General features: G+C 40.1%; 1 pseudogene; it reads right to left on the minus strand.

The window, feature by feature from the left end:
* Window positions 1-13,571: 13,571 nt before the first annotated feature.
* Window positions 13,572-25,017, minus strand: LOC149188752 (putative LRR receptor-like serine/threonine-protein kinase At5g48740; annotated as a pseudogene).
* Window positions 25,018-25,382: the final 365 nt, after the last annotated feature.

Below are 25,382 nucleotides of genomic sequence, written 5' to 3' on the forward strand. Positions count from 1 at the left end.
TTGCTGTTTTACAATTATTTTCAAGACCAAAGTAAGCTTTCCATCCCCCATTGATCCTTTTCTCAATGCTATGGTTCCAGTTGAGCTTGTGATGGATATCAATTCCTAGGTACTTGTAAGAATACACTTCCTCCAAGTTATTATTGTCATACGTAAAATTAGCGCAAGTGTCCTTCTTAGATTTGATAATCATAACTTTTGTTTTGTCTGTGTTAACAGTCATACCCATGGTAGAGCAGAAATCCTTAAGAAGCTTGAGTTGCTTATCAAGATCAGAAGGGCACCTTGCCAAAAGGACAATATCGTCAGCATAGAGAAGAAGGATAATGACTATCCCAGCTAAGATTGTGCCACCACATCCTGTTTCTTCTAAATAACCTTCGAGCTTATCGATGTAAATGCCAAATAGAGTAGGGGAGAGGGGGAAACCTTGTTTAACTCCGATGTTACACTTAATATCTTTTGACCACCCTTCATTGTTCTTTAGCTTGGCAATTACATTCTCGTATAGCCTAATAGCAGCAGCTCTTAAGAACAACTTAAGTTTTAAATAGGAATTTTATGAGCACATGAGTTATGCGAAACTTCAATGTAACATAAATTGATTATAATTACATCTAAGGTGTTCGTCCACTGGGTTGGCCTGGCCAGATCTGTAGATGTTTGTCCTTCTCAATCCGTGCCATCTTTACCATGTGGCTCTTATGGTCGAACAAGTTGGGTTTAAGTTCGAGTCTCCGCCTGCGTTGATACTTTTCCCATCCACAGTCTGCACAACATTGGACAACGTCGCCCCATCCCTGAGCCCGACCAAGACCCAGTCTCCATCGAAGAGATTGAGCATAATTCGACCTTGATGCCAACAACTCTTCTTATGAGTTGAAGCAGACCCTCAATAGAATCCCAATTGCATAACTCGTTCCAACATCAGACATCGCCAGCATGCATATAACAATAGTCGGTACCACTAGGGCATGGCCTTGTACGACAGACTGGCCTTCTGAAATAGTGGAGAGTGCCTCCAGAATGTCCAGGGCATGGCCTTGTATGACAGACTGGCCTTCTGAAATGGTGAAGAGTGCATCCGGAATTTCCAGTGATTGCTCCGTCGTGTCTCTATCTACATCAGGAAGAAACTCAATCAGTGAAGAAGGACACCTGCTTTGGCGACCTTCTCTATATTTTTACTCACAGTACAGTGTACACAAGGCAATAAAGCCTAGAGGATCCCATGAAATCTCTCTATTACATATAACATCCACATCCAACAATGAAAATGCGCCGATTTCTTCTTCCACTGCCTCACGTGCCACTCCCATTGCATAATTCAACGAGGCCTTTAAATCGAAAAAATGGATATGAACGAGAAAACCTCCCTCGGATTGAAGAAACGATCTTTTTCTCTCGCTGCTAAACTTCAAAGGTTATTCATAGCTTCTCAGGTTTATCTGAACTTGCATCTTGAATATCCTAAATTATTTAGTGCAACTTTCTCGTGTACTCAATGGGTTCATGATGTCTGGGTATGGTGGTGGTAACAACCATGCACCATGAGCACTAACATGATTCCGTGGTAGTAGAATTCTGCTTGGGAATTACTAGAGTCAAACCCTTATTTTGCAAGTTAGATGAGACCGGGATAGATAGCTCCGTGTTGAGGCCCATACCATTGTAAGTGGATCCTCAATGAGACCACCCGTGTGACGCCCCCAATTGTTTTCATTAATTGGCAACCGTGCGGCACTGCCTAAGTAGTTAACATGTTCCATTGTTAAGTTATTTTGCGAACTACGCTTAACATTCATCTTCATTCATTAACAATATTAATGTGCGAAATCCATTAACGTTATAACATCTTCATAAACATCATAAAATAGTAGAAGGAACACCATTCATATGAAAATAATAATCTTTTATTATATATGTGAAAATATACAAGTGACCGGGAGCAAAGCTCCACCGGCATTATACCCGTGTCGGGCACCCACCTCGTGCACGCCTTGCACGGTGGTCTCACCCGCACTACCGTTTCAACATACACGAGTTCCTTGCCTGAGTTGGGCAGGCGCGCCCGTGCAGGACCCTCCACCCAAACTACAACCGAACTCGTTCACGTGTTTGCCTTCGAATGGCGGGCGGGCGCCTTCGTGCGCCCTCCACCCGCACTACGACCCGTCACCAAGACCTGTGCCTATCACCGTGTAGAGCTGCCCGGCGAGTGGGCGCATAGACCTGCGCTCCTTGCTGTAGCTCTCTTCCACCTTCGCACCTCTTCTTTGATGTGTGTCGATGTTCGAATGTGTTTCCTCGCCATGTGTCCTTCGCTAATATATACGGTGGGGAACGGGGGTCATGCCACCCGCCCGACCCTCCGTTCAATCTTCAACCAACCTGCCTTTGTTATGAATCTTCTCCTCAAGTGTTGGTGGACCCATCCATGGCACGGGACTGCCCCACCACACTTCGCCCGAATTCGCTAACTCGTGCAGTCGGCGCATGGTGCAAGCCTTCTCTCACCCATGTATAAATATAAGGCAACCAAATCGTTCGCACAATGATACCTCGCTCTCGGTCGCCCTCTTACTTTGCACGTTTCATCACTTCGCCTGGCGGGTGGGCGCGCCCGAGCGACTCGCAAGCCACAGGGTGTTACATTTTCCCGCACCCGAAATCATTGTCGCCCTCAACAATCCTGATCTCCTTAGCAGCTTCCTATCATACTTCTCAATCTTCTTCTTCCATCTCCAAAGTGAGTCCTCCGTTTCCCAGTGTTCCTCCTATAGTGCATTCTTCCATCTAACAAGAAACTCCCGTTTCATGTGGCAACCAATCCATGTAGTTCTGAAGCTCGGAATCTTCTCCAACTCTAAATCTGGCTTGTCCACAATCCCGGCTGGTCCCCTCGATGGTTCAGCTCTCTCTGGATGATCAACATCAAATCTGCATCTCTTCAGCTGACTCATGTGAAAAACCGGATGCTTCATGTGCATATGGTGTAGAAGCTCCAACTCATAAGCAACTTCCCCCACTCTCTTCTTCACTCGAAATGGTCCCTCATACTTCCGTGTCAGTTTGCTCGTAGTCCCCTTAGGTGGCTGAAACTACTCCCCGGTAATCCTGAGAAACACCATATCTCCCACACTGAAGTGTACATCCCGTCTTCCCTTATCTGCCCATTTCTTCATTCTCCTTGTAGCTTCGTGCAAGCGCAATCATGCCAACTCCAAGGTCTCATCCCAAGCCTTCATGAATTTATTCGCATGACGACTTCTAAAAAACCCTCTTGTCACTACGGTATGTGGTGTGATTGGCATCTGTCCATTCACCAACTCAAATGGATTGTACCCCGTCGCAAAACTCTTTTGAATGTTGTAGCTAAACTGAGCAACATCCAAGAGTTCAGGCCAATTCTTCTGATCAGCCGTCACATAATGTCTCAAGTAATCCTCCAGCAATGTGTTGATCCTCTCGGTCTGTCCATCTGCCTATAGATGGTAACTCGAACTCATCAATAACTCTGTCCCGACTAACTTGAACAATGTAGTCCAAAATATGCCTGTAAAATTCGGATCTCAGTCCGACACGATGCTTAATGGCATCCCCCAATACTTCACTATGTTCTTGAAGAACAACTCCACAGTCTGCTCGGCTCCACAAGGCATCTTTGTTGCAACAAAGATAGCATACTTGGAAAAACAATCAACCACGACCATTATCCCATTATACCCCTGAACCTATGGCAACTGAGTGATGAAGTCCATTGAGACACTCATCCATGGTCTCTCAGGAATCGATAAAGGCTGCAAAAGACCTCCTTGCCTCTGATTATCTAATTTGTCCTGCTGACAAATGATGCACGTATGTACATACTCCTCTACATCCTCCCGCATCTTCTCCCAAAAGAATCCTCTCTCCAACAATGCCAAAGAACGACGCTGCCCTGGGTGGCCAGCCCACATTGAGTCATGGAACTCCTTTAAAAGGTGCCTCCTGAGCCGAGATGAATTTGGAACATATAGTCGGTTTCCAAAGAACAAGAATCCATCCCGTAGAAAGAACTTTCGTGTCTTCCCCTCCTTTATCTGCTTCACTATATTCTGCGCCTGAGTATCAATTTCAACACTTTCCTTGAGCTTATTCTGCATCTCTTCTGACATCGGAACTCGACTCCTACTCTTAGTTTCCCGGTCTTCCCCTTCCAATGCTACAAGTTGTCCCTTCCTACTAAGGGAATCTGCTACCGCATTGTGTCTTCCTAGTCTATAATCGATAGTCATGTCAAACTCTGCCAAGAAGTCTTGCCAACAAGCTTGCTTCACAGAAAGCTTCAGTTGTGATGCAAAATAACTTGCTGCAATGTTGTCCGTCTTGACAACAAACGACTTCCCAATCAGGTAATGCCTCCACACATGTAAACAGTGAATGATTGCAGTCATCTCCTTCTCATGGACCGGATACCTATGTTCTCTATCTTGTAACTTTCGACTCTCATACGCCACAGGATGCCCATCTTGCATAAGAACCCCTCCTATGGCAAAATCTGAAGCATCTGTGTGTACCTCAAACGGTCGCTCAAAGTCCGGAAACTTTAGTATCGGTGTTGTAACCATCCTCCTCTTCAAATCATTAAATGCTACCTGACATTTATCCGTCCAACTCCATCTCTTGTCTTTCTTCAATAGGTCTATCAGTGATGACATCACCTTAGAGTACCCCTCTACAAACTTCCGTGGGTAGTTGGTCATGCCCAGAAACACCCTCATCTCATGGACATTCTTCGGTTCAACCCAGTCCTCGATCACCTTCACTCTACTCGGCTCCATCCGTACGTACCCTTGGCCTACTATATGTCCAAGGAACGGAATCTCGATCTGAGCGAACACACACTTAGACTTCTTCAAGTACAACTGATTTGCCTTCAGTGCCTCGAATACCATCGCCAAGTGCTTCTTATGATCCTCCATGTTGTCACTGTACACCACTATATCATCCAAGTACACTACTACGAACGAATCCAAGTATGGTCGCAGAACATCATTCATCAAAGTGCAAAATGTAGCAGGAACATTGCACAACTCGAATGGCATAACAAGGAATTCAAAACTACCATACCTCGTTACTATCATGGTCTTGTTCTCGTCTCCTTCAGCTATCTGCACCTGATAATATCCATGCCTTAAGTCCACCTTGGAAAACACTCGGGCTTTCGCAAGCTTATCAAAGCAATCAACAACCAATGGCAAAGGATACCTGTTCCTTACCGTCTGCTTGTTCAATGCACAGTAATCACAGCACATCCGTAGCTCATTTGAATCCTTCTTTCGCTGGAACAATACTGGAGCACCATAGGGGGACCTTGAAGGTCTGATGAAACCTGCATTAGTTAACTCCTTTAACTGTCGTTTCAATTCTTCCAACTCGGGTCCTGACAATCAATAAGGTGCTTTAGTTGAAGGTTGCTTCCCTGGCTCAAGCTCAATGCTATGATCCACTACATGCCTTGGTGGAAGCTTCTTTGGTTGCTCACTAGGCATCAAATCTGCATATTTGGCCAGTACCTCAGAAATCTCGGCTAGAACAGGTGTCCCCAATCGATCACCTTCGACTCCTTTGAACATCACCGCATGTCTCCATATCTGACTCCTTCATAGCCTTCTCCAAACTCAGTGCAGAAACACGCTGCACCTTGACTTCCTGCCTTTGCCTACGAGTGGGAAAAGTCCAAGTTTGTGACTGTCCAACCAGCACCACCTCATCACAGAAGGGGACAACAATTGCCTTGTTATCCTTCAAGAAATCTTGCCCCAATATCATATCAAAGTCGTTCATCTCCATCACAGTGAAGTCCAACTGACCCATCGAGTCTTTTATCTGCACAGGCACTTCGTGTGCCAAACTTGCCACTTTAGCTCTAGAGTTCACCACCTTGACATCCACATTTGATGGGAAGATCATCAATCCAACCTCTTTTTCCAACTGTGTCATCATGAAGTTATGAGTGGCCCTCGTGTCTACCAAAGCTTGAATGGTCTTGCCATGAACTATCAAGTCCAAGAAACCCAGACTGTTAATCCACGATTTCTCCATAACTTTTCCCTGGATACATGTATGTTCTCTGCAAATAGCTCTGATACCATCTGTCATGACCCCAATTCTATTTTCGTTAATTGGCAACCGTGTGGCACCGCCTAAGTAGTTAACATGTTCCATTGTTAAGTTACTTTGCGAACTACGCCTAACATTCATCTTCATTCATTAACAATATTAATGTGTGGAATCCATTAACATTATAACATCTTCATAAACATCATAAAACAGCAGAAGGAACACCATTCATATGCAAATAAGAATCTTTTATTATATATGTGAAAATGTACAAGTGACCAAGAGCAAAGCTCCACCAGCGTTATACCCGTGTCAGGCGCCCACCTCGTGCATGCCTTGCACGGTGGTCTCACCCGCACTACCATTTCAACATACACGAGTTCCTTGCTCGAGTTGGGCGGGCGCGCCCGTGCACGACCCTCCACCCAAACTACAACCGAACTCGTTCACGTGTTTGCCTTCGAATGGCGAGCGAGTGCCTTTGTGCACCCTCCACTCGCACTACGACCCGTCACCAAGACTCATGCTTATCACTGTGTAGAGCTGCCCGGCGAGTAGGCGCATATACCTGCGCTCCTTGCTGTGGCTCTCTTCCACCTTCGCACCTCTTTTTTGATGTGTGTCGATGTTTGAATGTGTTTCCTAGCCATGTTTCCTCCGCTAATATATGCGGTGGGGAACAAGGGTCGTGCCACCTAGCCGACCCTCTGTTCAATCTTCAACCGACCTGCCTTTGTTATGAATCTTCGCCTGAAGTTTTGGTCGGCCCGTCCATGGCACGGGACCGCCCCACCACACTTCGCCTGAATTCGTTAACTCGTGCAGTCGGCCTACAGTGCAAGCCTTCTCTCGCCCGTGTATAAATATAAGGCAACCAACTCGTCCGCACAATGATGCCTCGCCCTCAGTCGCCCTCTTACTTCGCGCGTTTCATCACTTCGCTTGGTGAGTGGGCACACCCAGGCAACTCGCAAGCCACAAGGTGTTACAACCCGCACATCATCATTGTTTCCCATCTTTTGTCAACTAGTGTCAACCAATACTACATGTAAGGAACAAAGTGTGATTCATTCCAGGTGTATGTTGTATACCTGTAATGTGAAATTCTAGCATAAATTCTGATGAGACCATTGTGACTATTTGCAGAGCACCATTCGTGTATCAGTCTGCAAAGAGAGTTACTAGGGGTGAGCTATTTTCTGCGAAGAACGTCGAATTTGAAAAGATGATTAAATCAACAAAACGAAACTAGGAAAACTTAATTAGTCTAAAAGAAAGCCCGGTAAACTTTTAATGATTTGGGGAAGCAACCGAGGGCACTTTAATTTTTGTAGAGAGCCATTTATGGTCCATCATATAAAATTATAGGAACTGTATGACATTTTTAAAAATATATATATTTCTTATGAAGGCATTGTTTTCATATGAGAGCACTGTCCTATGGAGGGTACATTTTATGTCAATTCTTGATTAGTGTGATTGCATTGTGGAGTACAAATATGGTTTTTTTTTTTAACAATTTAATAATACTTCAGGGAAAAACTATAACAAAATCCTCCAAAAATGTGAACCTTTAAGAATTAGGATGCTAGCCAGGTAGTTCCATTAAGGAATAAAGGAAAATTTAGGAGTATAAATAAGAAGTATAAGAGACCTCATTTTCAAGGAATTTAAGTGCGTATATATTCTACTAATAGCGTTGGATGATACATGAAGGAATAAGAGTTGAAAGCAAGTTTTTTTGGTTTATTAAATAATCTTATACCATAGATAATGTACAATAGTTGTATTGATTATGGTGTAAAGTGTTATGGATAGGATTAAACATTTCAAGAAATTTAAGACAATTTATTTAGTTATTAGGGTGTAAGTTAGAATGCAAAAGGTTAAGAGAGGTCACTAGCAGAAGTGGGTGGATGGATGTTTTAGAAAATAATTTTTTAATGGTGCGTCTATAACATACAAGTGAACGAGGGGTTGGAGGGGAGCGATGGAGTTGAGGGTTTCAATGGTTTGTGGCTCTCTTTTGCCCACCGCGCTGAATGATTTCTCTATCGCAGACGCACTGTCAGTCCCATGGTGCGTAAAATGGCTTCTGGTTAACTTCATGGAATCCAATACCTGGAATAATGTTGAAGTATTATTGCATGAAGAGAGGTTCATAGATATATGTTGTTTCTTAGTCTCCATGCCAGCGAAACTCTTAGTCTCGAAGATGGAAGATGCCTTTGCAGTGGCCGTTGGCATCTGCCTTAGCGCAGAAGAAATTGAAGGCATCAAACTCGATTCTGGCGCTCGAGACACTGAGCGCGTAAAGGAAGGGGAGCATTTTTTGAAGAAATATTTCAGGGGTATCCAAGCGGGGGGGCTCAATGTCACAGATCTGCACAATGGGGTCACAGATCTGCATTCATCGAATCCTCAAGATCAGAGGTCAAGATACTGACTCTGCGGCAAGGTCAATAGCGTTTTGTCCATATCCTTCCTATTCACCCAATCTAGTCCAGGTTGTGTTTGCAGGGTCAAGGTTCAGTTCTGGATCGGGCGTCCTGACCATGGATGGCAGTCAGATGCTTAGATCTGCAGCTAAACCATCAGATCAGAAGCCCAGAAGATCTTGGGGCCTTAAAAAAACCCAAATCTATGGGCAAGCAACTATCACGCGGCAAGTTCAGACAAGCTCAAATCTGAAGCAACTTTCTCTCTTCAACCAGCCAGATCTGCCTGAAGAATCACATGCATTTCAGACCCAAGTCAATCTTTCAAGCAAAACGACAATGCTATGGGTTCACGCAACAGATCTTGTGCAGGATCTTCTGCAAAAACTCGAATTCCGGCTGGGGATTCCCTCCTCTTGCCTTAGATTGCTATATAAGGGTAAGCAACTTATGCATCCCCTTCCTCTCTCCTTTTACAGTATTCAAAAGGATGCTTCTATTGGGGCTTCTTTCCGTTTAAGAGGTGGTTCCTTTGGGCAAACCTCCTCTGCCCCATATTTCTCTTACAAAGATGCAGCACGCAAAAACGCTACCCAACCACAGTTCTCTTCAAAGGCAGCCCAGCTAAATGGCGCTCCAAAGCTGTTTCTGGTAGACAAATCAGAGGAAATTCCCTCCATTAGCTTCTCTAATCCTGGGATTGAAAACCGCTACCAGATATTTGCAGAATTAACACTCATATGCAGATTTAATGGGCTATGGCCTCACACAACAGATCTTTACCAATGGGTCCATTCCTTTTAGACTAAAAAATGCAAAATCTTCTTATGTTCAAAAGGTTTCTTCCTGGTGATTTTTGACTCAAACGAAGACTACCAGAAAGCCTTAACGGGAGGCCCTTGGCTCTGGGGTTCGGCTAGGCTTTTTCTTACCCCTTGGTTTCCTGACTTCGACCCTTCTACAACTATCATCTCCAAGCTTCCCATTTGGGTCAGGCTCCCGAATCTTCCGGCTTATTTTTGGGATTTCTCTATCTTCTTAGCCATTGGAAACACTTTAGGACGATACCTGGCTACAGATACCTCAAGAAGGGAAAATGGTATCTACACTTACGGCAGACTGTGTGCAGAAATAGATATCAGCAAAGGACTGTCGGATCAGATTAATCTCAAGTTTGGAGATTTCCACTGGACTCAACCACTGGATTACGAGAATACAGCCTTCCACTGTTGCCATTGTCATCAAACAGGGCACCTTCAGAGCACATGTTCCCAGTTCAAAGATAAAAAGAAGAATCTGAATCACAAGCCCAAACCCAAGAGATGGAATCCTTTTGAGCCTCCTCGTCCTTTGGATGATTTAGATTTCTTGAGTTCGGAGGAGGAGGAATCTGAAGTAGATGTGCAGGTTGATGAGGAAATTGAAGCTAATTTGCAGAATGATGAGATTCCGATGGACGCTCCCTCGGTTGGTCCGGAGGTTCCCTCTAACCCTCAGATCTCTCAAAAACGTTCTCATTTCTCTTTGTCCTCAGACTCTGATAAGGATACTCAGCCACCAGAACAGAACAATCTACAACTTGTTATGACTCAGCCAAGATCCACTGGGTGGATCAAGGTGAGTAAGAAAAAAGGCAAAAAATGTTGTTTTGCAGGAAATAACCCTTCGGGGTAGCTTTTTCTGCTCAGTATTTTCCTTTGTATTCCTATGCTTTTTATGGCCCTTTCCTTGTCTGTCTCTATGGAGCAAGGTTGATTCCCTATCACCTCCGGCTCCCTTGCTTCTCTGGTCTGCCTGTTTCCAGGCTTGATTGTACTATATTTTTTCCTCTCTTAATAGAATTAGTCTTTATTCAGAAAGAAAAAAAAAGAATGCAAAAGGTTAAGAATTTATAATGGAAATGATTTCCAATAATGGTTAAAGTGGAAATAGAAAATAAATATTTCTTTTGTCTTTTGGGTAATAAGATGATTGAATTATTGCTAAAATTGTTATAAAGTTTGCTCAATTTTGGAAGATGGTTTAGGAGCTCCTTTGTTAGTATGAAAAAAACCATTTTATTTCCAAACAAGCATTTGTAAAGCTTCATGACATTTGTTTTAGGGATATCAACACCGCTCTTTTTAAATTATCTTCTTAGCATGGGATCAAAATTTGTGAGATACTCATTGGGTTTTCAATCTTTGTGCAATGTGAGTTCATGATGTTGGTTGGATAATCTCACTCCATTATTACAAAATTGTATCCTTATGGTATTGAAAGGTGGCTGGTGTCGATCATAGATGTTCTCATCATTGAAGAAAAAATGTTCTAAGGGTGTTCCTTAAATAAGAAATATGAAATATATCAATATCCATACTTTGCAAGGGGAGGTCCTAGTAATTATTCTTCCATGCTCATGCCCTTCTAATGATAGAACTATTCATCATATGGGGGAATATATGCAAGCAAAAGATTGTATATTTCAATAGTCAGAGTAGCCATCATAAAAACAATGAAATGTGCATATGTGATGCATGTATTTGTAGAGGTGCTAGACTATCATACTTCAACAAGAAGCATGGATATATTTGCATAGAGAGGGTATAAATGATTCTTTGAATATAATCAACAACATTTTCGGAGGTTTGATCAATGAGAATACCAAATGCACACTCTATAACAACTTATAAGTCCTTAACAAATGTTATATCACCTAGATTTGAAAATACAACGTCAAAATCATGAGTAGACTAACAATTGTGAAACTATTCTCATTGAGGTAAGGTAAGGTCAAGGTTAGGTTTCAATAAACATGAGATGCATGGTTTACATTCTTGTCATTGTTAATGGTTTTCAAATATGGATTATGGATAATTATTATCACTTTTTGTCATGCTTTTTAATAAAAAGATTATATAGTGTGAAAAATTGACGTGTTTGTATATTGAATGAAAATAAGATTTGAAAAATGAAAAATGTATTTGGACAAAAAAATAATAATCAAAGTGGAATTAATAGGTCAACATTTGATTGTTCTCTATTGTAATTACATCATGTGTCTCTTTGTGGGATTGGGTTGCACAAACACTGTTCATCCCAGTCAATTAGATGCATCCATTTTCATCTTCATCCATCAAATAATTCTTTTACATGATGCACTCTGAACATTGTCTGCAATGGTTTTCTTCTGATCTCTGATGCCTCGTCTTTCTGTTACTGGACCCAAATCACCAGATGAGGATCACCATCCCTCTGTTGATGGGAGTCCCCTGGTTTTGCGAGGCTTCAAATGCCCACAAGCCAAGATCGATGTTGATGTCGGGGTTCTCAACATGGCACTCTCAGAAGTCAAAACCCTGTGACTCGAAGCTTTGTCTACTGCTCATGTTCCTTAACCAACTTGAAATACACAACTTAAGATGAGGAGCTATGCTTTGGATGCAAATTATTCTTGAAATTATCTTTTACTATCGAGTTCTTGGAAATCTTGTAGCCTTGCAACTTAAACCTTCATTTACCAGATTTGGATTACAAAAAACATGACTACGAGCTTTACTTCTCACATCAATTCTTTTCTTCACAAACACTTCCTATGTCAAGTTTTCTTAATCAAATCTTAGGGCCTTGTGATTATAACCTTTGGGAGTTGTCTTTAGTGCGACTTTTTGGACTTTCCGGTGTCGGATTTTGGCGGAAAAATTTGAGGTGAAATATTGATTTGTGTTATTTACGCTGGTTTTTTGACTGTGTATATGGATTCAACATCATAAAAAAGCCCTAGGGCACTTCGATTGTGCGTGGGTTAACCATCAAGCTTGTGATTTCAATAATTTTCTACGAGATTTTAGAGAAATTAGACCAGAAAAACCCATCGACTTTCGCTTAACCAACCTGAATTACAAAATGTGGGACTAGAAGCTTTGCTCTAGACATAAGTTCTTGATCTTACCCAACTCTTCTGTTGTCCAGCCCCTGAAAATATTACAACCTCACACCTTGAACATTTGTCTTCTCCTCCTTTCACTAAATCGACTTCAATTACTCAATATAAGATGAGAAGATTTTCTATGGACACAAAATCTTAATCAAGCTCTTTCGCTAGCAAGCTCGTGAAAATCTTATTGGAAAATTTGGCAAACCTTGTGCACATGCATTCACCAGTAACCTTTATTTATGACAAGATGATCTTCCCAAATCTTTTATTCCTTCTATTTTTCTTTGTAGATTTAGAAACAAATACTAATATATAAAAAATTAAAAAGTTAATATTAATCGACATTTAAAAAAACGATTCTCTCCATCCATACAGTTAAATTGACCATGTTGGCCGGGATGGCACGTTTTTATTGTCAAACTCTATATGGTATAATTTGTGAAATTCCAAATACGATTGAAAGTCTCGCATACATGTTATATAATATAATATCTTTATAAAAATTTACAAATATTTTGAATTTTTGAATTTTAATATGTGATAGTTTTTTTATGGTTTAAAAAAACTAAAATAAAAATTATTTTTAAAGGTCAGTTTAAGTATTTTGTATATAATATTTTCTAAATATTTTATGGTTTGGTTTGAAGTTTTTGGTAGATTATACATAATTTTGATTAAATTTATTTAAAATTGGTTTTTTTTAATTGCACCTATGGATTTAACATTTTAAGAATTTTAAAAAATTCCAAAAAATTATAATTCAAATTTTGAGATTAATTAAAATTCATAATTCTAATTTATCTTTCCAACCAATTCGAACCAAATTCTACACAAATGAGACTAAAAATACAACCAAAAAAGCTTCCCATCCTATAACCAATAACACGAAATAAAAAATGCATGTACATCATCAAATTTTATTGATAAGGATGTGTGGTAGTGTATGCCCCACCCAGCATTTGCTGAGATAGTTAGAATTTACGTGATCTTCAAGCAAGAAACTTAAAAGTTCCACGTCTTTGGTATATAAAAATTAGAAGCGTAGTTCCACGTCCGCGCAACGCTGCCATCATGAGGACTTGTATGTTTGACTTCTTAACCAACGTCGCTACTCATCTTCCCACTTGAGAAATGTTGGAGCTATTATCACTCCACACCATTCCACTAGGTCCACTCGAACCTACCAATAAAGGGACCGAGCCTGACACAAAACCGCTACTTTCACCAACAATTTCCTCTGAAATTGAAATTGTAGAAGCATGATGATCCTCATGTTTGATAGCCTCTTTCAGCTCTGCAACTACCTCACTCACGCTCGGCCTGCCCGACGGTTCATCGTGAACACATCTCATAGCTAATTTGGCAACCTCAGTGATAGACATCATGTCGTAACCTCCATCCAACTTCTTGTCGATGATTTCTGCTATTTTGCCAGGATTATCATTGTCCATTACGAAAGGTGTCACCTATAGATACGCGGATAATTATTGTTAGTCTTGGAGAAATGCACTCTAGGAATTCCTATAAATATTAATTGATGGTAAAATTACTTACCCATCTAATGATGTTCAGTTGCTCTACAGGTAGTTTTAAATCTATGGGTTGTCTACCACATATGACCTCCAGCAAAACCACTCCAAAACTATACACATCGCTCTTCTCCGTCAACATTTGAGTACTGAAATACCTGTCAAGTGTCTCACAAAAAATTACAATGGAAAAGCAAAATGCCTTGAATTTCTTAGCACCAGAATATTGCAAATAGGTGCAACCTATATATGTCCAACATACTCTGGATCCAGGTATCCTGCAGTTCCTTTTACGGCAGTCGTAACATGAGTAGCCTCCCCATCATCAGTCATCTTTGAAAGGCCAAAATCTGCTACTTTTCCGTTCAAATCACTGTCTAAAAGGATGTTGGCGGTCTTGATATCCCTGTGAATTATTTTTGGGGTGCAACCGACGTGCAGGTATTCCAGTCCTTTGAATAGAAACCATAGGTGTATGAGTGAGATATGTTGTTCCTCATTATTTGTCCTTTGTAATATTAAGTAGAAATCTAGAAATTTACGGCTATTTTATTATTCTAGATACTTCACAACGCGCATTTAGATAAAAAGAATCAATGTGAACCAAATTAACTAAGAGAAAGAGTAACCTTGTGCTGCATCTAAAGCTATTTTGAGCCTGGTTCTCCAATTTAGTTTGGAATGATGTGCACTAGGACCTGGAAAAGAACCCATGTTGGTCATCTTAGATATTTTATCAACTCAAATAAACATATATCTCTCAGCAGAAGTATTTACCATAAAGGTGATCCCTTAGGGAGCCTCCTGACATGTACTCGTAGATAAGCATAACTTCTCTTGATTCATTACAATAGCCTAGTAAAGAGACCAAGTTTCTATGATGGATTTGTTGAAAATGTAATTTCAACGCAGCCAGACCACTGCCAGAAAACGTTCAGCCAACCAGCCGGAAAGCTCTCAGGTTGATTTCGGCAAAGGTACTTTTCCGATGTTTGAACCCGAGAAATTTTGGTGATGACACGTGGTTCAGCCCTGACGTAACGCAACGTAAGAATCTCGGGGGATAAAGTTCAACACTTGTTGGTCTTCCGATATTGCCCTCCACCGTCGGATGTGCTCCACCTTCTTCAACCGTTGATTGCCCGAAGCTGCTCCAAACCTGCATACGGCAAATATTAAATTCATAGTGTGGAGTAAATCTAAGTTTTGTTGACCATACATTTAATCAATGAAATGTCATAGTGGTAGGTAGCGTATTGAAGTTTTAACATATTGCACGTAAGTCTTTTTTATGGAGGTATGGGCGCATATGCTCATTAATTAAGTTTCGTATGGGATATGGGCACGTTTTAATATTTTTTTATATTTACATACGGCATGTATTGAATGTAAAAAAAACGTATGTAATAAGTCTTTTATGTTTTGAGTGTTGACTTTTTTTTTGTAAGTGTTGCACACGGGAGGAAAAGAAATTATTCTTCACAGCAGTGAAAAAGAATGATGGCGCAGTAAAAAAAAAAAAAAAAAAAAAAAAAAAAAAAAAAAAACACACACAGCAGTGTGTAAAAAGATAAGAACCAGGTGATGTAATTTTTGGAGTTGTAAGAAAACCATGTGTGGTTTTTGCACAAGCAGTGCATAAAGAAAATGGTGGAGCGTATTTGTATGCATATGTAAATTTTATTACAGCAGTAAAGTGAATGTAAAAGGGGATTTACAGCAGTAACCCAGCTCAGTGAATTCTCAGGTGAAAACACACTGAATGTTTTTTTTGTTGAATGTTTTTCTTGTGGTGAATCCCTCTCAGTAACAGAGGATGAATATGTATGAGGAAATATATTTGTGAATAGAAATGTTTTGTGTCAATTTAATGGTTTGATCTGAGTCATTTTGTTTCTAAGAGGTTTTCTGTCAAAAGATCTTGGACAGAGTAAACAGAGCATTGGCTCTGTGGTAAACATATTGTTTGTTTTTGGTATTTTGCATTAAAAATACCCAACAGTGGTATCAGAGCAGGACCAGGCTCTTTAAAGAAGTTAAAGAAGCTGAAGGGAGAAGGTTTGTAGCTGCAGCAAAACTTCTCAGGCAGACAGAAGACTCAGACATCAAAGGATTCAGGTATTTCAAAAGTTTTTTTTGTGTTGCTGAAGAAACAGTCAGCTGTTTTAAACACACAGTCAAGGATTTAGAGACATAGATCAGAATACAAGGAATGGCTAGCACAAGCACTGGTATGGGTTTGTTTAACACCCAGCTCCCACAGTTTAATGGGAAGAACTATGACTACTGGTCAATAACTATGACAGCCCTGCTTGCTTCTCAAGATTTATGGGAAATAGTTGAGGAAGGTTTTGAAGAACCAGCAGATGAAACTGAGTTCAATGCATTAACTCAGGGAGAGAAGGATCTGCTGAAGAACAATAGGAAGAAGGACTCAAAAGCCCGTGTGTTGTTGTATCTAGCAGTAGACCAGAGTATGTTTCCAAGGTTAGCAGCAGCTAAGACAGCCAATGAAGCATGGCAAACCCTTAAGACAGCCTATCAAGGCATGGAGAGAGTGAAGACAGCAAAACTACAATTGCTGAGAAAGGATTTTGAGAACTTGAACATGAAGGAGTCAGATAACATTGACTCATTCTTCACTCATGTGATTGGTGTAATCACACAAATGAGAACTCATGGAGAAATCATTGAAGACAGAAGAATTGTGGAGAAAATATTGAGGGTCTTACCCTCAAGGTTTGATGCCATAGTCACCACCATTGAAGAGACAAAGGATCTCTCAAGTTATTCAGTCGATGAGCTACATGCATCACTGATAACACATGAGCAGAGGTTGAGTAGGAATGAAAACTCATCTCTTGAGCAAGCCTTCAAGACCCAGATGTCCTTTGGAAGAGGAAGAGGTCAAGGCAGAGGAAACAAAAGAGGAAGAGGCAGAACCCAGAACAGAGGTGGAAGGAACAGCTCAGCAAATGCACAAGGAAGAGGCAGCAATCCAAATCAGAACCAAGGCCAAGGCAGCAACCAACAAGGAGGACAACATCATGCTCAAGGACAAAGGTATGATAAATCTAATGTTCAATGCTATTATTGCAAAAAGTATGGACATTATGCTAGTGATTGTAGAAAGAAACAGCATGATATGAACAACAGACAAAATGCAAATGTTACAAGAGAAAACAACAGTCAAGAAAATGTCCTGTTAGCTTGTAACATGGCTGAAACACATAGTGAGGACATATGGTTTTTAGACTCAGGTTGCAGCAACCATATGACAGGGAATATAGCCCTCTTTTCAGCCTTAAATCAGAATTTGAAATCACAGGTCACACTAGGAACTGATTGTAAAGTGTCTGTTATGGGAAAAGGGGAGGTAAAAATATTTACAAAACAAGGAGAAAGGAAAACCATAGCAGATGTCTACTATGTCCCCGGAATGAGATGTAACCTATTGAGTGTTGGACAGCTTATCCAAAAGGGTTACAATGTTTACTTTGTAAATGATGTGTGCACCATCATGGACATACCACCCAGCAAAAGATGCATTGCTGAAGTGAAGATGACAAGGAACAGAATGTTCCCTCTTAGAATAAGAGCAGACATGAAGAACAAAAGGGAAATGGCAGCAGTCACCCAAGAGGCCTTCCAAAGTGTGCTAAAGGATGAGAACTGCTTATGGCACTTGAGATTCGGGCATCTAAATTTTGGAGGTCTAAATTTGTTGAGCAGAAAAGGAATGGTAAAGGGATTACCATTGATAGAGAAACCGGACAGCCTATGTGAAGGCTGCATTTTGGGAAAACAACACAGAGAAAGTTTTCCATCAGGGAAGAGCATAAGGGGAAAGACACCCTTAGAGATTATCCACTCAGATTTGTGTGGACCAATGCAAGCTCCATCATTAGCAGGCAGCCTATATTTCTTAACATTCATTGATGATTTGACAAGGAAGACTTGGATATATTTCCTTAAAAACAAAAGTGAAGTCTTTGAGAAATTCCAAAATTTCAAAGCACTTGTGGAGAACCAAAGCGGGCTGCACATAAAAGTATTGAGAACTGATAGAGGAGGTGAGTATATCTCAAATGAATTCCTAAAGTTTTGTAGAGAAAATGGAATACATAAACAGTTCACAACTCGGTACACCCCACAGCAAAATGGAGTTGCTGAAAGAAAGAACAGGACCATCATGGATATGGCAAGGAGCATGTTGAAGGCAAAGCATTTGCCAAATGAGTATTGGGCTGAAGCTGTACATTGTGCAGTTTATATTTTGAACAGGTGTCCTACAAAAGCAGTGATGAACAAGGTGCCAGAAGAAGCATGGAGTGGGAGAAAGCAAGGAGTCACCCACATGAGAGTTTTTGGATGTGTGGCCTATGCACACATTCCAGATCAGCTAAGGAGGAAGTTGGACAACAAAGGGGAGAAATGTCTCTTCATTGGATACAGTGAGGAATCCAAAGCCTACAGGTTGTATATTCCATCTAGCAAGAAGTTTTTTGTCAGCAGAGATGTTCAATTCATAGAAGAGGAAGCTTGGGATGGAAGCACAGAGAAAACAGTCAATGTCAAGAACTGTTTGTCTCATGATGAAGATGAAGAGGAGGTGGCTGAAATGAATCCCCAAACAACAGCGCCAACACAAGGACAGCAAGGTACACCATTGAGGATCAATGAGAGTGCTTCTCCAAGCACACCACAAGGAGGAAATTCAAGTGCATCTTCAAGCACTTGCACACCAAGTGAACGAGGTAAGAAGTTTAGAAATCTAAGTGAAATTTATGAAGAAGGAATGAATTCCTTATTTGCCTTGTATTGTCATGTTGATGATCCTATTCATTTTGAAGAAGCTATTAAAGATAAGAAATGGATAGAAGCTATGGATGAGGAGATGAATGCCATAGAGAGAAACAAAACATGGGATTTGGTTGAGTTACCAAAAGGCAAAGAAGTCATTGGTGTGAAATGGGTCTATAAGACCAAGAGCAATGCTGAAGGCAAGATAGAAAGGCACAAGGCAAGGCTGGTTGTCAAAGGGTACAAGCAGCAGTATGGGAGAGATTATGAGGAGACTTTCGCACCGGTTGCAAGAATGGAAACCGTGAGAGCAGTGTTGTCCATAGCAGCTCAAAACAAATGGAAAGTCTACCAAATGGATGTGAAATCAGCATTCCTAAATGGAGTGTTAATGGAAGAGGTTTATGTGGAACAGCCTCTCGGATATGAGAAGAAAGGTGAAGAGCACAAAGTGTGCAAATTGAAGAAAGCTCTTTATGGGCTGAAGCAAGCGCCAAGAGCATGGTACAGCAGGATAGATTCATATCTATTGGATAATGAATTTGACAAATGTGAAGGAGAACCCACAGTCTACATCAAGGAAAAAGATGGTAAGATTTTAATGGTTGTCTTATATGTTGATGATGTGATTTTCACAGGTAATGATGATCAGCTCATTGAGAATTTTAAATCAGTCATGAAGGATGAATTTGAAATGATTGATATGGGTTTCTTGAGATACTTCTTAGGCATAGAAGTAGATCAAAATGAAAAATGAATTTTTATATCTCAAGCAAGATATGTAAATCAAGTTTTGGGTAGATTTAAGATGGAAGAATGCAAGGCAGCAATCACTCCCACAGTGATGGGATTAAAGCTCAGCAGAGAGGACAGCAGCAAGGATTTTGATCCTAGTTTGTATAAAAGTATTGTAGGCAGCCTTATGTATTTAACAGCTACTAGGCCTGGTTTAATGTATGCTGTTAGTTTAATTTCCAGGTTCATGGAGAGGCCGAAGGAGGCACATTGGCAGGCAGCAAAGAGAATTTTGAGGTATGTGAAAGGTACCAAAATGTTTGGAATTTTATATCATGCCTCAGAGCATTCAGATTTGGTTGGATACACAGACAGCGATTGGGCTGGAAGTGTAGATGATCGGAAGAGCACTTCCGGTTATGTTTTTAATATGGGTTCAGGAGCCATTTCATGGGCTTCTAAGAAGCAGTCCATTGTAGCATTGTCTACAGCAGAGGCTGAATATGTGGCAGCTACAGCAGCAGCATGTCAAGCAGTTTGGATGAGAAGAATGTTGAGAAGCTTAGGCCAAGAGCAGGCAAAAGCGACAGTGATTTTTTGTGACAATAGCTCAGCTATTGCTTTGTCAAAGAATTCAGTGTTTCATAAGAGAACGAAACACATTGATACAAGGTTTCACTACATCAGAGAATTGGTGAACAATGGAGAAATTGTCCTAGAACATTGCAGGACTCAAGAACAGGTAGCAGACATCTTGACAAAGCCACTTGATCAGAAGAGCTTTGAATTTTTGAGAAAGTGTCTCGGTATGACTGAATGCCCAGCTGTTGAAATTAAAGGGGAGTGTTGAAAATGTAATTTCAACGCAGCCAGACCACTGCCAGAAAACGTTCAGCCAACTAGCCGGAAAGCTCTCGGGTTGATTTCAGGCAAAGGTACTTTTCCGATGTTTGAACCCGAGAAATTTTGGTGATGACACGTGGTTCAGCCCTGACGTAACGCAACGTAAGAATCTCGGGGGATAAATTTCAACACTTGTTGGTCTTCCGATATTGCCCTCCACCGTCGGATGTGCTCCACCTTCTTCAACCGTTGATTGCCCGAAGCTGCTCCAAACCTGCATACGGCAAATATTAAATTCATAGTGTGGAGTAAATCTAAGTTTTGTTGACCATACATTTAATCAATGAAATGTCATAGTGGTAGGTAGCGTATTGAAGTTTTAACATATTGCACGTAAGTCTTTTTTATGGAGGTATGGGTGCATATGCTCATTAATTAAGTTTCGTATGGGATATGGGCACGTTTTAATATTTTTTTATATTTACATACGGCATGTATTGAATGTTAAAAAAACGTATGTAATAAGTCTTTTATGTTTTGAGTGTTGACTTTTTTTTTGTAAGTGTTGCACACGGGAGGAAAAGAAATTATTCTTCACAGCAAGCAGTGAAAAAGAATGATGGCGCAGTATAAAAAAAAAAAAAAAAAAAAAACACACAACAGTGTGTAAAAAGATAAGAACCAGGTGATGTAATTTTTGGAGTTGTAAGAAAACCATGTGTGGTTTTTGCACAAGCAGTGCATAAAGAAAATGGTGGAGCGTATTTGTATGCATATGTAAATTTTATTACAGCAGTAAAGTGAATGTAAAAGGGGATTTACAGCAGTAACCCAGCTCAGTGAATTCTCAGGTGAAAACACAGTGAATGTTTTTTTTGTTGAATGTTTTTCTTGTGGTGAATCCCTCTCAGTAACAGAGGATGAATATGTATGAGGAAATATATTTGTGAATAGAAATGTTTTGTGTCAGTTTAATGGTTTGATCTGAGTCATTTTGTTTCTAAGAGGTTTTCTGTCAAAAGATCCTGGACAGAGTAAACAGAGCATTGGCTCTGTGGTAAACATATTGTTAGTTTTTGGTATTTTGTATTAAAAATACCCAACAGGATTCTGGAAAGAAGATCAACCTGTTCATCAAATGACCGTTCGCGTGAATTTTACAATACATCATAAATGGTTTCAAACCATGATTCTGTGGTAAGAATTGTTTGCATTAAATCCAAATTGAACCATGTTACATGATTGAAGATATATCTGAAAATCACCTCATTTAAGAACTCTTTAACTCCTTGTCGCGAGGACTGCGAGAGCACTTTGACAGCTATGTATTTTCCTTGGGGCAATTTACCCAAAAACACCGATCCAAATCCCCCTCGCCCGATCTCTTGACTAAAGGTCTGTGTGGCCGCTATCATCTCATCTAGAGTGAAGGCTTGGGATTTCGTTGAACTTGGCACCATAACCATCGAATAATCTGTCACCAATGAAGGGAAAATACAGTTACTGAGAATCACAGCACCACCAATCAATCAATCAATCTAAGCTAATATAAGCTAATTTCATTTACAGGGATGACTACCATTATGTATCGTATTATAATATATTTAATATTATTAGTATTTATTAACCTTGGTACAAGAAAGATCTTGGTTCCATTTCCTGCCCGCATCTTTTGTCGGCAACGCCCTGTTCTTTTCTCCTGATTTTGTTGTAATACACAGCAATTGCCACTATCATTGCTGAAGCGATGATTAGAATACCGCCGACTATCGTTCCGAGCAAAACCTTCCTTTTGTTCTTATTTGTAGTATGCAGAATGCATTTCCCCTTATGCATAGGTAAGTAGGAGTTTCCACAGTAACTGCAGTAGACCAAAGATAGAGATTATCCATGAACGTCCTCTAGTACTATTAACGAGAATCTGAGCTGGATTGATTATTGTCTTAACTTGTCGATGACATTTCTTTTATAGAAAGTAGGAAAGAAAAATTGAAATCTCTAATGATTTATGTCAAAACATAAGGAATATAAAATAGGATATGGTTACCTGAATTTCAATGAACCATTAAGATGTTGGATATGAATTACACCACTAAAATTATTATTATTTATATTCCTGTGAAAATAAACACTGCGATATTTACTACTTCGATCGTGTCTAATTCTGAATAAAATTGTGGAAATAAATTTCGAATAAAATGTGCCAAAAATTAAATAGAATCAGAAGAAAAAGGGCGACGTACAGCTCTTTTAGGTTTTTCAGATCGCATAACCAATAAGGAAGAGTACCGCTCAAGTTGTTGTTTTGTAGATATCTACATAATTAGCAAAGTAATTTTGGTTTTATGAAAATGCATATGCTCACTAAAAACAGACAAATTGAAAGTTGAATGTTGAAAAAACAAACCAACTGAAAATTGAAATGTTGAGAAGAAACTTACAATCTCTCCAATTTGGTTAAACTGGAGAAATTTGGCAGATTTCCCATAAAAGAGTTATTATCCAGAGATCTGCCAATTTCACACAAATGATGTTGCACATATATTATGATTTGATATATAATATTCAGACACAAACTATTTTCCCCTCCATTAAAGGCATCCCGAATTCTTTTGAGTCCAACTAGGCTTAAAATATGGTTCATTTCTTCTTACACATTAATTAATGCGGTCAACTGTCCAATATCGTTAGGCACCAATCCTGTAAAGTTCTTCCCTGACAGATTGCTGCCAATAAATTTTGGTCAATATAAAATTTCACCATTGAATCTGGACAGTCATACGATTTCAGCTCGAAACATATCGAAGAAATTAACTTACATTTCCGAAATTCTTATGGGCAGAGTAGTACTACTCTCACAGGCAATTCCATTCCACGGGACCGAAAAGCAAGGATCAGAAATCCAACCTTTCATGCCAAACCTGCTTTTGATAGACTCAAGCGCTTTTACTGCATCATCAAAAGAACTTGGTTAGAAATTGGATCATAATATCAACGATTCCAGTCTCAAAACATTAAGGAGGTAACTTACGATCTTCTGCATATGTCGCTGGTTGGGTGTCAATTATTTTGTAAGTCTCAAAAGCGTTGATGATAGGACCACTGGTAGCGTCACCAGTGCTCACCAAGGCAAAGTTGAAGTCCTCTGCTTGGTTGGATATGAATGTTCGCTCCAGGGTAGAATTATTGCTTAGAGAAGTAATGGCTTCAGACCGATTTTGACCATTTATTCTCACGGAAAAGGATCTGTGTTCAGACGTATTTAGCTTCTCGATCTCTGCAAAATAGTAATAATTTGTGACCATTGGTCGGTCCTATAGTGAATTCTTGACGATCATCCATGATAACTTCCGCCGTTTGCATCACGGCAGGTGGAGGAAGTTCCTTGGTATTGTTGGTTGAAATGGTCTCATTACAACTTACAAACCGTACTGAAATAGAATTAGAAACAGTTAAAGCTGATTTATAGTGCCAGATCCGGTCGAACTTGTCTTCAGGATACCTGTTTTATTACACATAAAAAGCCATTAAAATATGACAGGTAGATTTCCATTAAAAAAAATATCATAACCAATAATTGTTACCTATATTTCTAAAGTAAACTCACCTAAGCATAAAACTTCCACCGACATCATATCTCCATACTGAAATCAACATTGTTCCTGGCTTAGCCTGTTCATACATGCCTGCTTGGAGCGTCCTCAGTTCGATAGCAGAGATAAAGGGATCATCAACTTCCGGGGTTCTGATCAAACAGATGTACAGCACTGTGCCAGAACTAACAAATATTGTTTCATTATAAAGTACTTCATCTAGATGTGAGATCGCTATGTTTCACATAGCTAACAGATCCAGTGTCTCAATAGAGAAAGCGAAGCTTGGCAGTTGTCCGGATCCATTGTAATTTCCAAACTTAAACCACAGTCTTAAGAGGTAAGGTATATTAGGGGTCACAGACAATTGATAGCAGCTTTTGTTCAGAGGCTTTGGGAAATATCGTAGAGTATCCAACTCCAAGTAAGAACCGTCACCGTAATTTGAGGCGTTCACGACCTCTGCTGTCTGACCGAAATCTATAAAAGTTGTATCGGTAACCCAGCTTACATTGTTTTCTCCTGTTCGATTGGTTTTCCCTCCACAATCGATACTTAAAAATCCTTCCACACGACCAGAAATTACTTTTAATAAAACAATATCTTGTCAACCAAATATGAAGATTCATCAAAAAGACATCAAATGGTGATTCAAGAAGACACTCCATGAATCTTACAAAACGACGAGAAATCAAATGACGATTCTGAAAGATAAACACAACAGAAACACTACAACATTCCCGGCAACTGTGAACTTAGGTTCCGTAATTAGTACATACCTGGTTGAGCAGAAGTAAGAGGCAATAAACTCAAGAGCACGCCAGCTAGCGCTATGCAACCTCTCCATTTGCCATATCGAAATTTGTCCATAGTCAAAACCATTTAGAAAAAGGTCCTCAGGCGATATAACAGTAGAATGAAAGGAGGAGGATTCAGACAAACAGTTGCCTGTTTCGAAGGAAATTGGAAGTGTTCTTTACATATGATATCTTCGCCTCTGCCTGTGTGTGACCTCTCTCAGAAAGTCCAATAATAACTATCTTCTCGACTGTCTATTTAATGTGTATGTTCAACATAACAGCTGCGAAATTGCTTTCGCGAGAATATGTAGGCGTCTGCCTGTGTGTGACCTCTCTCAGAAAGTCCAATAATAACTATCTTCTCGACTGTCAATTTAATGTGTATGTTCAACATAACAGCTGCGAAATTGCTTTCCTCCATCTCGCGAGTCAAGGTTTTCCGTATCCAGAATTTGTTCTCATTCTGATAATAGCAGTCTATTTAATGTGTATGTTCAACATAACAGCTGCGAAATTGCTTTCCTCCAACTCGGGAGTCAAGTTTTTTCCATGTACAACTTTCCGTATCCAGAATTTTGTTCTCATTCCACTTGCGAGTCAAGTTTTTTTTCCATGTGCAA

This window comes from Pinus tabuliformis, chromosome 3_1 (genome assembly GCF_031772625.1).
Source record: "Pinus tabuliformis cultivar Carrire ecotype Pingquan chromosome 3_1, CPIR1, whole genome shotgun sequence".
Classification (NCBI taxonomy): Eukaryota; Viridiplantae; Streptophyta; class Pinopsida; order Pinales; family Pinaceae; genus Pinus; species Pinus tabuliformis.